The sequence below is a fragment of the Anas acuta genome, chromosome 9 (genome assembly GCF_963932015.1).
Source record: "Anas acuta chromosome 9, bAnaAcu1.1, whole genome shotgun sequence".
NCBI lineage: Eukaryota > Metazoa > Chordata > Aves > Anseriformes > Anatidae > Anas > Anas acuta.
In genome coordinates, this window is record NC_088987.1 from 6,671,498 (window position 1) to 6,686,232 (window position 14,735).

At 38.8% G+C, this 14,735-nt stretch overlaps 1 long non-coding RNA gene across 2 annotated transcripts; it reads right to left on the reverse strand.

Moving 5' to 3' along the window:
• Window positions 1-11,287: 11,287 nt before the first annotated feature.
• LOC137861320 (uncharacterized) lies at window positions 11,288-14,571 on the reverse strand. Of its 2 annotated transcripts, none has more exons than XR_011099545.1 (5): window positions 14,488-14,571; window positions 14,253-14,314; window positions 13,903-14,067; window positions 13,337-13,522; window positions 11,288-11,936 (listed from the first exon to the last, which is right to left on the reverse strand). It is a non-coding gene; the product is annotated as an uncharacterized lncRNA (long non-coding RNA). The 2 variants fall into 2 exon arrangements; XR_011099544.1 differs by having other exon boundaries at window positions 13,337-13,575.
• Between the last annotated feature and the right edge of the window lie 164 nt (window positions 14,572-14,735).

The following is a 14,735-nucleotide window of genomic DNA, read 5'->3' on the forward strand; positions in this document are numbered from 1 at the left end:
AGGTTCCCAGGCACATTAAGTAGCTGTGGTAAGTTCTTTCACCTGTCTGTTTATGGACTCTTTGCATATTTGGCATTTATTTTCAAAGTTTTTGTAAGTGAAAAACATGTGGCTCTATAGAACCTGATATAATGTGGCCCTGATTTCATTTGAGTTTACTGAAGTACAAAGAAATAACTAGAGGGATCCTCATTTCAAGGATGTAGATAAGGGTTGAAATCCGAAGTACAACTGCCAGTCCTAATTTCTGCCAGTACATTTGTTTCTTAGCTTTTCCTTTCTTTAAGACACAGTCAAAATTGTCTCCTATTGCAGTGTTTAGAAGAAACCAAGCAAATAAGCCCAGCTTTTTACAACTGGAGGAAGTATGCCCTATAAAAGAAAAGCGGTATGTATCGAAACAAGGAACCAAATTCAGTTGATTATTCTTGCAAGAGCACAATGACGTGATTCCAGGAGATTATTTACTTTCTGAAATATTTTTTAGAAAGTGTATTATGGTCATATTCACAACTGGCCTCAGAGAAGGACATGGATTTGGAGCTTGTTCAGAGTAATTTAATCAATCTTACACAAAAAAGCAACAGCCAACCATTATGGCCCAAGTCAATACTAAAATGATTTCCCAAAACTCATTACAAAGTCACTTTCAGGAAACAACTGGTAGCTCCAGAACTCTGAGGCTCAACTATAAAACTATAAATTTAATTTTCTTTAAGGTCTGTAAATGAGAATTAAAAAAAAAAAAAGTGTACTGCAATTTCCTTTAAATGAAGGAAATGTGCATTGGCTGGCATGACATTTTTTTCCAACTATATCCTCAGTTTTTAAGGTGAATTAATATATTTGGTGAGGTTGTTATCATATAACAACCTGTGACTAGACATATAAACAAAACTCATTTTAAGAAAATAAACGCATGGCATAAATTTAAACTGCCTGCCTGCCTACCAGATGGAGAAAAGAACAGGGCCAAGTCACTGATGGAGTAACTGTTTAATCACATCAGCTTGTTGTTGACTTACTTATAAATACAAACAAGTCGACTTGTTTGTCCAAGTTCCCTTGGGAACTCACCGTATTTTCTCCTAATTTCTGAAAATGCATGGAAGTTAATTCTTTATTCACAGTTTAGATAGATACATGATACAATCACGAGATGATGAGAAAATAACATCTTTATTACTGCTGGCTCATTTGGATACCTCTAGCATGACTATGCTTGAGAGGTAAATTTTTCTGTTTCATAAACCAAGTCTACCACCAATTAAGTAGAGTAGTCTCATGTAATAGTTCTGTTGAACTTGTATTATAAGCATTATAAATGTATCATAAGTAATTTAAAACAATTTCACAGATAATGACACATCAACAAGATGTTTACTCAGGAACAATCAATGGATGTTTTGACACTGCCCTCACAAGATAAGAATTTAGTCAATACCCATAGGTATATCCGATTTTGGCTCCTTTTTGGACAGTTTTGTTCCTATTAAAATCAATTAACTCATTCTTCTGTGGGGTAAAAGAATACTCAGAGCAACAAAGAATGGTAAGAGTTTGTCTGAGAATACCTGGTGTTGGTGATGGAATGGGGAAGGTGGTACAGTTCCTGTAGCACTGCCAACTTGAGGATCCAATTCCTGTAAAAAAGGCAAATCCTACCCTTTCCTAAAAGCAGTGTGACATCCCGTCTAGTTGTTTACGTCACTGTGGTGTCATTGCTTTGATCTAGCTAAGCGATCCTCATACATTCTACAAATCAGGCAAATAAGACTTGGTGGGAATATTAGGAAATGAGAAGAAGATGTGTTGGAGAGAACAGGTGGGATCATAAAGCAAGAAATAAATACATTTGTCCAGGACTGCAGGAATGGATGGACCTGCCTACCATTATGTGTGTTCAGGAACAGTCTGTGTATTTTTAAATTTCAGATTTTACTTGTGAGTTTTCTCTACAATCTCTCTTCTTTTTTTCCTCTTCTATCCATTTTTTGGTGGGGGATGCAAAGATAGAAAAGTGGCAGGGAGGACAGGGACAAGGAAAAAGGAGTTAAAGTGAGCCAAACAAACTCTGCCCTAGGCTGGTGCAGAGACTGAAAAAAAAAACCTAAATATTTGTTGTCCTGGAGGCTTATTTGAATTCTTTCTGACTGTGGCCCTTTATCAACCATGGGCTTTATTCAAGACTAGCAAGGGGTGAATAATTGGATTTGCTTGGCAGGTAACCATTCTTACTCTGCCTGTTAATCCAGCAGAAAAAGTCACTGATATCCTGTGAGAAGAAACACCAAAGAGGTGAGTCAGAAGGCCAGTGATCAGATCCCAAAGAGGCAAGATCCAAAAAACTATGGTGCTGCCCCCGACAGCAATTCTCAGGTACTTGGTTTGTCTCCTGATGGTGCAGGGAAACCCAGGCCCCACCACAGCTCTGTACTCATCCCTGGCAGCAGGGTCTGGAGAGGTGGGAGCTGCAGGGAACGTGCCAGGGCCTGGCTCCGACTGTTTGAGTCCGATAGGCAAGAAGAGGAGCCCTGCTTTGGACTCTGCTGTTGGTCTTCAGCTAACGTAAATCAGCCCCAGCCTTTTGGCACTGGTGGAAACGAGCTGCTTCACGCCACTTATAATTTCGTCTTGTTTACTAGCTGCATCTTAACAACTGCCAGGCACAAAACCAGCCGACTGGGGACATCAGAGACAAAGGCTTTATACTCTTAATTTTTTGTTTGTTTAAAGACTAACAAAGAGGAAGGCTTTAAGTTCTGACGAGAAAGCTAGGCCCCTGAACACTAAGCACTAATAAGGTGCTTTTCAGTTTCTAAATGCTTTACAAACATTAATTAATTATTCCTTTCAACAACACTTGGTTATTTTCTGTTACTAGAGAGCATGTTTACCAAGTTAGCTCCATTCGTGCACAGCACGTTGTTGGCAGCAGGCAGGAGCATAAATTGATCTACAACCACATGCTGTAATTTGCAGCAGATTTGCTTCACCAGACACCATCAGCACAGCTCCAGAGGCAGCTCGGAGGAGTGACCGCTCCTCCCCACATCCTATGGTGGCAATAAGCTTTACCTTCCCTGCTACACTGACTGGAAATACAAAATCTGTTTGCTGCACTATTCGGCCAACTCCACTGAAATGTATGTCAAACGGGATCTTTCAGCTTGACACACAAGAAAAGCGTAGCAAATTTTGTTATGTGTCGCAACAAAAATACCCATTACAATACAGTTACAATACACTACTTCTGTTGTCTGTCAGGATGTCACCAATAACTATCACATAACCATAACACCATATGTTATGGGGAACACAGGTAGAATGCAGGGCTGGGGACTTACTGCCCTGCTCAAGCCACACCAAAGACCTGAAGCAGTGCTTGGGTGTCCAGAAGCACAGCCCTTACCACTGAGTTCATTATTTTCACCCCTCTCTCCCTTTAAAATGCACGCTAAAGGAGAGAAATGCTTTCTGGCAAAAGCTGTGTCTAAAGCAATGTGTTTCCACTGGAAATGGCTGCCTCAGTGAACTGTGACAGACAATAGTGGCTATTGCTACAGGCCAGATAATACCTCCACAATTGAAAACAGGGTCTTGGGGAGTGTTAAGCTATTACTTTTTAATTAGTGCTGACTAAAATTTTTCCAGTGATCAGGTTTCTGGCATTTAAAGCTGGAAAGTATCAAGCTGACCATAACCTTTGGTGGACATCAAGAACAGCTGTTGGTCTGTTCCCTGCCCACCTCCTGTGCCAGAAATCCCACTGTGGGGTTCCAGGTCTTGGATAACAAGGAGCATGGAGCCGAACATCACATACCGACTACATCTGGCTTTACTGAGCATTCCCAGCAGCTCGCTCTGCACATGACTTCTGCCTGCACTAAGGTGGCTCTGTCTGCATCCTTTCTTCAAGCTCTCTATTGCTCTGTTCATCTTTAGACCATGTAATCAGACAGAAAGCAGTGACACTGTCTAATGTCATGGGCTCTCTACAAATTCATAGAATCATTATGGTTGGAAAAGACCTCCAAGGTCACCTGGTCCAGCCATCCCCCTATCCCCAATACCACCCACTAAACCATGTCTCTAAGTACCACAAATTGAAACTGCAGAATCTGGAACTAACTCTTGCAGTATAATCTCCATCACAAAACAGAAAGGATAAGGAGCACCAAGCTCCAATACTCCAAGACATGAAGAATAATTTATTTCCCATCTTTAGGCTTGTTTGTATTCAAAACTTTTTGTCTGCAGGTAGAGCTGCATTGGGAATTTGGCATGGAAAGTAGGTATATTGGCAAAAACAGCTTATTATATAGGTCTCTAAACGGAGGGGGGGTGGGGGGGGAAAGGCAAATATATTCTTTTACCTGTATAACTGTATCTATACCTGGGCTTTTGTCAACACAGCTATTTTCTCACCGTCCTACTCAGTAAAGCTTTCTAGTGCATGAAAGGCCTGAGATTGGTTACTGAGTATTATATTCTACATGGGTGTTTACAGTTCCCAGCATCTCTACTGAAAGAATTTCACTACAAGTAATACACAAGTATTTACTGGAATCAGGCAGATGAAATTCAGCCTATTTTCAGTCTGAATAGTTTAAGACGTGCTCTGGGATTCTTTGATGGTTTGTTTAGGAAGGAAACAAAAATCCCTCCTGCTGATGGGTTCTAATTCGCCTCCATCTATGCTCGGTACAAAGAAGCAGTGAGGTAATCACACACACTTCTGCCGTCTGCTCTGCAAATACACCAAGCTTTCATTTGAGAAAATGGCACATTGCACAGTGATGCAAACAAAAGATTTGAGATTATATTCATTCATTCCAAACCAAACACAATAGTCATTTCTTCTCTGAAGTGTGGAGAAACAAGAAGGCCTTTCTATTTAATGAAATATGAGCATCTCCAGCTATAGAAATAAAGTGTAATTTTAATCTAAAAGTAGAAATTTCAGTTTCTGATATATGACTATATTTCTGCTTCAGATTTAGGGAGGTTACATGCAGCTACCATTTTTCTGCATATTAATATTTATTGCATAAAATAATTTAAAAATGTGTCTTATTCTAAAATGTATCTTTTTAATTGCTATATGCACAGAGATATCAATATGTTTTACATTGATACACTGTAAAATAGTTGTATGCTAGAAACACAGTAATTGCGGTGATACCAGATGTGATTTCAGCATAAATGTAAGAGTATCCCAGACATATTCTGAGAAGTTTCTTGCAGCAAATACTTTCACATTTATGCAAAGGATACCAATGAATAACGTGCAGAAGACATATCAATGTCTTTCCTAGAAAGGAAGAGACATGCTAGGGCAGTGGTTAATTTCATCCAATAACCAATCTCTGATGTTAGCCAGAACCAGATGTTCTAGAGGAAATACAAAATCCACATGATGAACGTGGAATTAAATGGTTGTAATTAAAATGCATTTCCAGTACTCACCAGGAAAATATTTGGCTCATGCTGTGAAACATAAGGAAGTTTTATCCCTTTCTGGAAGTGGGATTAACAGCCCCTGCCCCCAAACTCATTCTAAATTATTCACCCGTAGATGTTCTCTATATTCAAAATAACCCCAAGTTTTAGACTTTTGCTGTGCTTTTAGCCCCTGTTACATTGCTGGCAATAAAAAACACAAACTAATTTTAAATACATAAAAATGTAATTTTTTCCCACTTTTTCAATGCGTTGCCTACTTTTTGAATATTGCCTACAGTCACTTGAGAAATGCAGCCAATTAATACTGTCTTCATTGCAATAACTTTTGTACAAAAGCATCCAAACCTAACAGCAATTTTCAACAATGTAGAAGGATAAATTTCTTATGCCACGGAAAGTGTTGTTTTGTTGTTGTTGTTATATATATATGTATATAGGAACCAAAGGAGACCTAGCCCTTGCCTCTTGTGAATTTGTGGGAGAACAGAGCAGGAAAGAGGAAAATACGAAACATGTTCCCTCTTGCACTCTTCAGAATGAGGGTGTTGGATGTGTTTGCAACATAACCAGTTGAAGCCGATTGGCACCAAGCCCTGACAAGCTCCCTGTCTAATAAAGTGTCTTTCAATACAAAAATCTAATCGGCGGAACTTGTTTGATATATTCCAAATGTAAAACATGTTAAACATCTTAGGCACTGACTATTTGAAAAGGATCATTATTCATAGACTCCTAATCAAAGCTTCATTTCGTGTCATTATTTGTTTGGTTTTATATGTTTGCTGCTTGCTTGAATGAAAATGTCTGGTGTTGGAAATTGTCACAGCTAGCTCAGAGAAGATAGGCAAGGAGTTGTGTGGCAGTCAGAGATGCCAAGGCATAAGGGATTAGGTTATTATTATTGTTGTTGTTGTTGTTATTGTTTTTCTTGTTGTTCTTGTACTTGTTGTTGTTGTTTCTTTGTTTGTTGTTTGTTTGTAAAAGTCTGCAATGTTTCCTAGGTTGTAAATTATTGATTTATTTTGTTGATTTACTTTACTGGAAATTGAAGCTATCGGAAAGCTAAATACAACTTCACTTAAAATAATTACAGTGATGGTGGCTATAAAGATTCAGATTCAGATAATTGTATTCATTTGACATGTACACTGCAAGTCTAAAATATATCCCTCTTCTTCTGCAGATACTCTCTACAGAGAGTAAACGTAACTGAAACCACATTTATTTCATTAAGAGTTGCAACTTCCCTGCCTATGAAGTCGTAAGGTGATAGGAATGGGAAACACTCACATGGAAACTTTCAGGGTTCTCCTCGTTGCCTGTAGGGGGGAATCTCCCCCTCGTAGGTGCTGGGGCTGCAGGAGGTTTAAGCCAGTAAGCGGGAACACCGTAACCTCCCCATGTTCCTAGCAAGAACAGATTCTGAAGGGACAAGCATCCAGGCAGAATACCTGGAAGCCTGACACCAAGTCTGTGGTGGCATGGAGCATGCACTGCAGCCCAGAGACCTCACCTGTGCCTCGCTGGAGGCAAAGTTCACGTCTTGAAGTTTCAGAGATGTTCTCTGGGCTTTCCCAGAGAGGAAGGAATTTGACTTTTGGTATGTATTTCCTAGAGATGAAAATACACCACTGCAGATTTTGATCTTGGGATCAAATGTTGAGCGATCACATCTAGAGCAGGATGCAGCTGATCTGAATATAAGATCAAGTTCTGTCACAGATGCACAACAGATTTTGACATGTTTGCTCCTGATACTGATATATTCTGGCTAACTTTTAACCTGACGAGGTGAGATACCTATAGATAGAAGTACCTGGGCTGTTCCTGCATGCTGCACAGGCCCCACAGGTGAGGCCTCGAGGTCCCAGAGTCTGCAGCTCTAAGCATCTATTGCTGCTGAGGCTTTCAGTGTCTCTCCTGTTAAATTGAACCCATGAAAAGCCTGACCCCAAGCTGAATACAGATCCTTTCCATCCCAGGTCCTTGCCTAATGCAATCAATATTCTGGTCAGCTCCACCACTAGAAAAAACAGCTGCAGTATGCAGGGGAACATATTTTGTTTTCCCAGCTCCATGTGCTGGTGTTTCGCAAATGAAATTTTCTCCGACTTTCAGGCTGTAGAGAGTCTTGAAATTAAAATGAAATGTAATTGTCAATGAATGGAAAGTATTACTTTTTGGCCAGCTCTATTTGTACATATAAAATATCCTAGACATCTCAAAGTTTCTCTAATGCCATCTCAAATTATTTTCCTTTATTATTTTATCAAGATCTGCAAAGCCAGCTGCTTAGGGGTTTTCAGTGCCCAAATTCCCTCTCATTATTCCATTTGATACTCAGATCCCTTGAGCAGCACTGAAAAATTACTAAGCCTTAATATCTGTGCAAGAATCCAAACAATAGCTACAACGAAGAAACTGATTTTGGCACTAAAAACCAATGAATATGTAAGACAAATTTTATCTGGAGAGAGTAAACACATTAAAACAGGCTACCAGTAGCGTCTTTCAAAAGATATACAATGTAAGCTGTGTACTCCTCAATAGCTCAAGGGGCTTATAGTCAATAAATTTAACAGGCTGCAACCAAAACAGTCAAAGCTAAAGTACAGTATGTAAATGCAAGCTAGAGTGCACTCTTCTCTTCAACCTTAGGACAGAGTTAATAGAGGGGAAATGACAAAATACATAAAAAGGAAAACACAGAATTTGACAGAATATGTTTTTTCTTTTAACTTCAAGGCAAACTACCAGACTATTTTGGTTTACAGATAAATCAAACAAAGAACTTTTATCAGTTTGCATAAAAGTCTCATTTTCAGCATTGGAAAGATTAAGCTTTGGAGCCTTATTCTGTGTGCACGTGGGGGATTACAAGGGAAGTACTGTAAATAATGACCTTGTCAAAGACAGATTAGCTTCAGTGATTATATGGTAAAATAGTTTTGCTTTCTGCACTTATGGATTAAAATATCCATCGGCAGTTTCTATAAACTAGTAAAGCACATGGTTATTCAGGGTAATAGGGTAATGGCAGTAGCAGTGTCTGACAGCCCCATTGCTGCCTCTTGACATTATTCATGGTATTCTGATGCTCAGTCTGGGGAGCTGGATCCTCAGCCTTGCCAGATGTGTTTGCAGTGGCTCAGTGTTTATGTGACAAAAAACATTTCCTTTAGGAATTCCCTTTATTTTACAGTTACGAGGACAGACTAAATGCAAATGTATTGGATCCACCTTGTCCTTATGCTTATATTCCTTTGAAGTCAAATTTTCAAGACCTATCTCTGACTTTTCCCAGTGGACTAAGAGCACATACAGGCTGGTTTCTCACTAACTTACCCCCAATATTGACATTTACACTTGTTTAAGATATCAGTAAAATTGAAGTACCTGGACAATTCCCACAGAGATTCTCTTTTCTCATTTTTTTCTCTTATTTTGCCATCTCTAAAAAAGCTCTCATGAGGAACATGGAAACAGGATATGTAGGACGATCAAGAGCCTGGTGTTGGATATGACAGGCTCTATGCTGTCTTAATGGTGACTAAGAGAGAGAAAAATCTGGCCTCCAGAGAGGCAGAGCACAAAATGCTATGGAGGTTCTTGCAGCCCAAGTTGGTATCTTAATACAGAAAACAACAGCCAGACACCCCTTCTCTGTGTGAGCAGTTCAGTGTTTCTCAACACACTCTAACTTGCTTACTTTCCCAAACAAGATGAAAAAAAATCCACCAGAAGTTGTCAGCTACCTGTCACCGCACCCATAAAATGGTAAGATATCAAAAAATGCTGCTTACCCTGGGGATACCCTTTCAAAGTCTGCACATACACAGTGCAGGACAGCGACAGAAGCTCACTGGGCTTACTTGTGCAGAGTAACATCTATTGTAAAGTAACTGGATAAAAAAGTAAAGTCAATTTGGTTCACAATGCTCCTGTGTAAGGGACAGCACAGCACAAACAAATGTAGTTTATTGAGAGAGTCTCGGTTTACACCGGATGGGTTCTTCACACAAAAGCAAAGAAAGCAGGGTTTTATAGTGGCCTGTTAAAATTATGTTTCACTTGAAAAATTGGTTGATTTTTAATCACTTCCTAAATGTTTGTTTATGATGTTTGATGACTTCCTAAATAATTTCAACTAAAGATGCACTATGTTAAGATTTTTCTTGAACACTATAATCTATTAAATCTATTAAGCTGTGTGAAATAGAGCCTGGATTTCTGTTCTAAATTCCTGTCAGTGGAAAATAAAATAAATAGAGAGGAAAGAGAGGATTGTACTGTGGATTTTTTTTTTTTTGGTGTTGGGTTTTGTTGTTTTGTTGTTTTTGAAAGTATAGCACAAAAATTGTTTTAGACAGGTCTATGAAAGGTGGTCACCAAAACTGGTCATTATGTCTTCAAAAAGGCTGTTAACCCTACCGATGGGTATTTGTACCATTTCTTAGCCTGTGTCTGTACAGCGGTTTGTGACTGCTGTGTAACGGGGCTGTAGCCAAACAATATGTAAACCAGTCACATCAAGCAATAGTAGCAGTCTGTCTTCAGAAACACAGAGCACAGTTCAAGCTACAAAATACATCCAGAATGTTGAAAAAACAAGGAGGTTAACTTATGCTGAACTCAGTGCTGCTCTAGCTGGTTTAAAACCTCAGCTGTATTTACATTGAAATGCTGAAATGGTGGAGACAAAAAAACTTGAGCCTCAGCTCTGGTTGTGCGTGCAAGTAATTGGGAGGAAAAAAAGGAAAAAGGGCTCAAAAAATAGGCTGTATACCCTTGATCAAAGGAGAGGTGTCTGGGCACACACAGGGTATGGCAGAGGAGCTCTTGATATAGAAAGGTTTTACTAAGTAGCCACCCAAGGAAGTCAACAGACTAATCACAGAGTCCAATGAAAACAGAAATCTTTCAACAGAGAAAACCAACCCCTTCTGTGTTTTCTCTGTAGCTGAGAGAACTTTATCTCTTGTAGATAATGAAAAATACACATCCAGTATGATAAATATACATCAGCATATAGCTAGCAATTCACTTTTTCTGGTAATTGCATTTTCTCTCTGTTGGTTCTCTTTGTTTCTCTAACAGTCATCCCATGGATATTTTCATGAAGACATTCATGAGAATAGAGAATGCACCTGTAGAGTGTCTTGTAGAGACAGGGGAAGAAATAAGTTTCTGAGGGCTATATTCACCATACCATGCCCAAGGGACTTCATGTACTGTCTAACTGCACTGACTGATTTTAGCAGAAAAAGGCAAAATCAAATGTATATCCACAAACTGGGAGATAGATAAGAGGCTGTTGTGCTTTCAGACTGCGTTTAAAAAAATGGAAGACTAATTGCTTTTGCTCTTATTTACTGTTTCTTAAGAGTCTTTGAGAAAACACTGGTTTTCCCTTTAGTGCACTTTTCCCGAAGTTTAATTTTCCAATGGCTTGGGGCCTCTGAAAGCCTATTGTAAAATTCTGGTGACAATTTCGCATTCTGGAAGGAATTTGAACGTGTTATTGCATGGTCCAAAATATATCAACTGCTATAGATTATGTAACAAATATAGTTTAACATATAAAAATGGTGTCATTACATGTATAAAACCAGAAACTTAAGAAAAAAAAAAACTACATTTTTAAATATAAACTCATTTGTCAACTCTACTTCAATAAAGAAAAAAATATTTTAAATGTGACCATAATATTTCTTATGAAATACCTTTTATGAAAGTAATAAAAGTGTAGGAAAAAATATCAGTAGTATAGTATTCTGAATATTAAGCAATCATAATTTCTAACTACAGATAGGCAGACAGTACTTGAAGTGTATGAAAGATAAGATTTTCTAAAGCCCCGCTGAAGATTGGTGGGAAGCTCCCACTGACCATTTGTAAGCCACACTGAAGAGCATGGAAAATTCTAACCAATCTAATTTTTAAATTAATTTTCTCATTGTTCAAGATTACGCAACTCTAAATAATTTATGGTATAGCAAAGGTTTATCCTATTTTATATTGCATAATAAAAGCGTGCAAACACTTTATGTAAGATGCTCTCAACAGTCAGTTATTTGTGAACCAATTTTATTATTACATTAGTGAACACTTGTTATTCTTGAGTCTACATTTGTTTTGTGTCACTGGCTATATTAAATTGGAATGTTTCCATTTCCTGATTGTTTTTATTTATTTATTTATTTATTTGTTATTTTTCTAAACAAACCCGCATATAAATGTTAAGTTAGAGGTACAAGTACAAATGACCTTGTCTTGCCTTTTCTTCCAAACAAAGTCAGGGTTTTAATTTCAATACCTGTAAACAAAATTTTGGAGTATTCACTCAGTTCTGGTGGCCAGAATGGCAATAAATGACCATCTCTAAGGCTGGCAGAAGACAAAACTGCTGAAGTAGAGACATTCCCAGATTGGTGGAGAATTTTGAGCTGTCTCTTGAGCCACATATGCATCTGAAAAAATCAGAAAAAAGTACTGAGCTACAATCGTTGCCCCCACGCCCACCATGGACACGACACACCAGCCAGACTTTCTGTCCTGAGCAAGCAGCACTTGCTTGAACCAAAATACTGTGCAGCCACTCTCTCACCAAGTGCCTAAGACAAGCATTTCTATTTCCTTGAGCCCAGAGGTCTTCAGCACAACAGCATGGTAATAGCTTTATGAGTGAACACTATCTCACAAGTGATAGGATATAAACCTGTTTTTAGAGAACCGCTTGCAGTGCCGTAAGTCTGTGTCATCATCCCTTCCACCAAACATGTACACTGAAGGAGCCATAAAATTCATTCACATCTTGGAGGCCCCTCTTATCAAATAACAATAAATGAAGCTCTGCAGGTCAAATGTTGATTCTAAATTGTATCCTAGTACTGTTTAAATTATAAAACTATGAGAAAGCTGAGTATTGTCATTATCATTAAATACTACCCCTAAAAACGCATAAGAAACATTGCCGATTGTTCTGGGAAGGAAGTTACTGCTATGGAGATATTACAATTACCAAGTACTTTATATCATTTAAAGTATATATTTAGCTTAATTGTGGTAAAACTAGATCGTATTCTGTTGATTTCATAATTACTAGAAAAACTGCAAAATAAAATACATGTTTTGGGGGACTGAGAATTTGATGTGGTTTATAATCAACAACATTGTTCGCAGTGACGGATCTGAGTATAGAGAAATTATTTCACGTCGCAGCACTGGGGCTAACACTTGCTTTTCCACTTGCTTTTCATTACCATTGCAAAGTAGTTTTCATAGACAGTGCTTATTTTAGTCATGGCAGAAACTAATGAATTTTTCAGACTTGTGTCTGGGTTTTATTATACTCCTATACAATCTTTTATTATACTCCTACAAAATCTGTTTTTTATGTATTGTACTATCAAAGAGTGGGCTGAGGATGCCCTTACTTCCCTTTGAATCTTTTTTACAACTTTATAATTCAGAAATTTAAACTTCTTTTTACCCATTATGAACTGGTAACCTCTGAGTCTGGCCTTGGTTCTCCCTCTGGGTCACTGTGAATATTATCTGCACTACAGTTGCATCCAGAGCCTCTGTAGTTTGGGTCCTGCTCTACTGAACAACATAAAAACAAGCCTGTAAATAATCCCCTCTCTCAAGAGCCTGCAGTCTGGTATGTTTACAGGACAGATTTTAGGGATGTAAAAGGACAGTTGAGCTAATTCATTTCAATCTAACATTCATATCTCTACTCCGTAGTGGAGAGTAAGCACAACCTAAGTCGGTAAGACAAGGGAGAGCAGAACGGGTACTAACTAAGTGATAGGAAACAGGAACTCGATTCCTCCCTCCACAGCGCTGACATGAACATGGTACTCACAGCAAGAGACCCAGCAGAGAAGACAAGACATCTTGAGTGAGAAGCTGTCAGTCTGAACATCATTTTGCCCTTTCTGCAAAATCCTCCTTCACAGAGACACGACCACCACGGGTGTGATTCGCAGCCCTGCTATCTGTTGGAGCTTCTGGAGAACCTCACCATAAGGTGGAACATGTGGCTGCCCCGCTGCTCAGGGAGGATAGGAGCACGGAATGTATTGATTAACTTTGTGCAGTTTTCTAGTGGAATATAAAGAGGTAAAAAAAAAAAAAAAAAAAAAAAAAAAAAAAAAAAAAAAGGGAGGAAAGGAAAAGGAGAGTTTGGCTGATACAAGGCTCAAGCAATCACCAGATACTAAACACTACTCTGTTTCTTCTACTGCTTTCACTTAAGTGGTCAGGTCATTTTGCTCCATAGATCATTTTTCTTATTGGAAAGAAAAACAACTAGCAAAGGTCTTTCTTACCTCAACGTTTCCTCTGTTCTGTGTAGAATCTGAGTGGAAGGACAGTGTTACAGATGTGTGATTGCTGTTTTGTACGAAGGTGTCTCCTGCCACTACTTACATGGAACTGGCTGATTCCCTAGGAAGTGAGTGAAGAGCAGGTAGATCCTGGCGCAGTTGTTGTCTGATACAAAGGCGTGGAGAGAGCAGCACTGAGGAAAACACTGCGTGTAGGCTCGAAGTTTGCCATTCCTTCCTTGTACATTGGGGGTTTAGTGAATACCATCTAATGAATGAACAAGGAAAAGAAAAGGCATTGTATTTGTAGGACGGTAGATACTGCAGTAACAAAGGGCTTTGAAAAAGTAAACATAAGTAAACATATCTGAAACAGTAAAAAATTGAGCTTTTTTTTTTCTTCTTTCTTTTCATCCTGTATGTCATCCATTGTTACAGATAATCACTCCTTACCTATGCCATACATGCCTCACAGCCTCACGCATACACTGTCCTGGCCACTTCTTCTGGGAATACTACAGTAATAACAACAGAGAGACAAGAGAGACAATAATGCTGGCATTTAAATTTGCAGTTACTCAAATTAGTTCTAACTGACAGCTGAGCCGCTACTTTCAATAGAGAAGTCAATACCTCAAAGGTCTTGTTTTGGGGAAGACAGGCAAAGGTCATGATTTCTCTTACTCACTGTGCTTACTCTGGAAGAGAAGGACTTGTTTGGACTGTGACTGCTCAATACCACTCTTGGGGAAGGGAGAAGGAAACAGGACACCGAGAAAAGAGCAGAAATAAATGTGTGGTCAGTGCTGACCCTCTGCAGGAGCAATAGGCCTTCAATCTCTGGGAAAAGCTGCTTTCCATGTGCTCAAACAAACCTGTGTTTTTCAAGGGGGATGGGGATGGGGGGAGGGTCCATGACAATCTGTATTGTGATTA